This window comes from Asparagus officinalis, chromosome 9 (assembly GCF_001876935.1).
Source record: "Asparagus officinalis chromosome 9, Aspof.V1, whole genome shotgun sequence".
NCBI lineage: Eukaryota > Viridiplantae > Streptophyta > Magnoliopsida > Asparagales > Asparagaceae > Asparagus > Asparagus officinalis.
In genome coordinates, this window is record NC_033802.1 from 64,942,919 (window position 1) to 64,945,602 (window position 2,684).

Here is a 2,684-nt window from a genome sequence, read left to right on the forward strand (position 1 = left end):
CGGGAGATTGAGAGCGTTATTTTTTTCCCTCGGGGATTTTTATTTGGGTTTTTTTAGTATGAATAATAGCAGCCGTAGATTCGAAGGGAATAGACGGTTGCGATTTAATATATTCGAGAAAACGGGCTTCCCGAACTTTTTCCGAGTGAAGTACGCATTTGACCCATTCTACATCTAAAATGTTTTGGATACAGGAGAAAATATGCTTGCTTTGGCCAGAACAAAAACTTTCGACTTTTAAAACACTTTTGGAAGATAAATGCATCCAAGATTTGATTTTTCCATCTTCTTCATGCTGGGATTGTGTCTTCGGGGGTGTTTGGTTGCACAATTTTATAGAAAAGCTTTCTCAAAAAGACTAATAATGACATTTTTGTAATTAAAAATTTTCTGTAGATCTTTGTAAACTGTGTTTGGTTCAAAAAAATTTACAGAAATGTTTTCTGTAAAGTACATAAAAGTATCACATTTTACAGGAATCAATTTTCTCTCAAAATGGGCGAAAATCACCCAGAATTCTGACACCCCAATATTAAAATTATAAATCACATTTCATGTACCTGTTTTCCCACCCAATTCGTTTCCTCGCGCTGATGAGAGGGCGGAAATATTAGGGTTTTGCCGACTTCTTCCCGCCCCCAAATCCAACGAGCCCGAGGTCCTTCGCACCTTTTACCGCCCCTATCTCGTTCCCTCTCGTTTCTGCTCGGCCATCGCCCCCAAATCTAGTGTTCTCTCCTCCCTCGCACACAAATCTAGGGTTTTCTCGACCATCGCCCCCAAATCTGAGTGATCGTCCCCTTCTCTCTCGTGGTTCTCGTGAATCTCGCACTAGGGTTTCTGAACCCAAGGCTCTGAAAGGTAATAGTCCTCTTTTTTTTTAGCTAATTATTATACGGTCATTGAGCATTTTCTATTAACCGGTTAAGAGGGTTCGAAAAAAAAACAAATTGTCTAGATAAACTCCTTTACAAATTATCTCGAAGAAAAAAAATAAATTATCTGGTTCGAAGCTAATTAATATATAGTCTCTGAAAGGTAATAGTCCTCGTTTATAATTGGTTATTTTGTTAAAGAAAAAAATGTTAGTTATGGTATTTTAACATCATCAATGAAGAATGATTAACGGAAAAAAGGACTGAGTTATATACACTATTAAATCATTGGTATTTTAATTTTTGTAGTTGATCTACACATTGATATTTATGGTAGTTATGGTAGTAAAGTCAAAATGTCGGGTATATATAAGAGTTTTGTTGATAAGTTAGTTGATCAATTTTTTTGTCGTTCTATATTGTTGCATAAACATCTTAAACTATTTTTGCTTTGTAACGAATGTAGATGGATGGTGTAGATGAAGAACAAATAAAAAGGATGTGTGCTAATACGACTATATCTTCCGTGGTTACAATATAGCATTGTATCTTATATTTTGTGTATTGCAAAGTTGATGATGTTGCAATTCATGTTGCTAGTTGTTTTTGTTGTTGTATTCGTCGTAGGTTATATTCATCTTGCTCATCAATTGTTGTTGGCTACTTGTGCTTAGATTGAGCTAATGGTTATTGCCTTATTGGCTTCTTGTGCTATAAAATGCGCTCGGTTTGAGCTTAATGACGGATGGCGTATTTTGGTAATCAAGCATGATATGAACTCTTTTCATTCATTTATTTGGATGAGCAATGATGATGATAATAAACTGAGAATGCAATCTATATTTATTGTGTATTATTTAGACGATGCAATTTTGTGCGGATTGCAACCCTTATTGATATTTCAATATTTGGGTGAGGAAATCCATCAAAATAGCAGCCTACATTTCACCATAAATTGATAGGCGAGGCAATCTTTTATGATAAATATATTTTTATCTTGAGCCCTAATAAGTATTCTTGGTTGTTGTCGAGCTGTCGGGGCTGTTTTTCCAGCTACCATGCTGATTCGAGCTTGTTTAACTCTTTATTGTTGGGTTTTTTGGTTGATATTTGTGCTCATTGTTGAGCTTTGGGGCTGTTTTTCCAGTTACTATGCTGATTCGAGCTTGTTTAGCTCTCTATTGTTGGGTTTTTGGTTGTTTTTGTTGTTGTTGTGGAGCTGTTAAGGCTGTCTTATTGTTACTATGATGATTCAAGCTAGTTTAGCTCTATATTGTTGGGTTTTTGGTTGATATTTGTGTTCATTGTCGAGCTGTTAGGGCTATTTTTCTAGTTACTATTGTAGGCGTTTAAAAATGCCTATAGGTGTCCGTACACAGCTTGAGACAGAGAGAAGACGACGAACATCGTTATCCGAGTCTAAGAGGATTATCTGACGCCGACAAGCGCCTGAAGCAAAACGGCGAATCAAGTGACCTACACGCTCGACAGTTAGCTCGTGCGCGCCAATCAGCATGCGTGCGTCAATCAACACGTGTGTATCAACCGACGCGCGTTCTACAGTTAATCCCGCAACGAAGCGTGCAAGTCAACAAGACGATCAAATATGTAAAACGGGAAAAAAATACAAGTCACGGAAGAACCGGAAAACACGAAAGTCAGCGAAGCCCAAAAGCGCGCCGCGCGGTACGGACCAAACCGACCCGCGGAGGCGCGGGTCGGCCGAAGCCGACCCGCGTGTCGGCGGGTCGGCCAAGGCCGACCCGCGTTTTGGCGGGTCGGCGGGTCGGCGGGTCGGCCAAAGCCGAC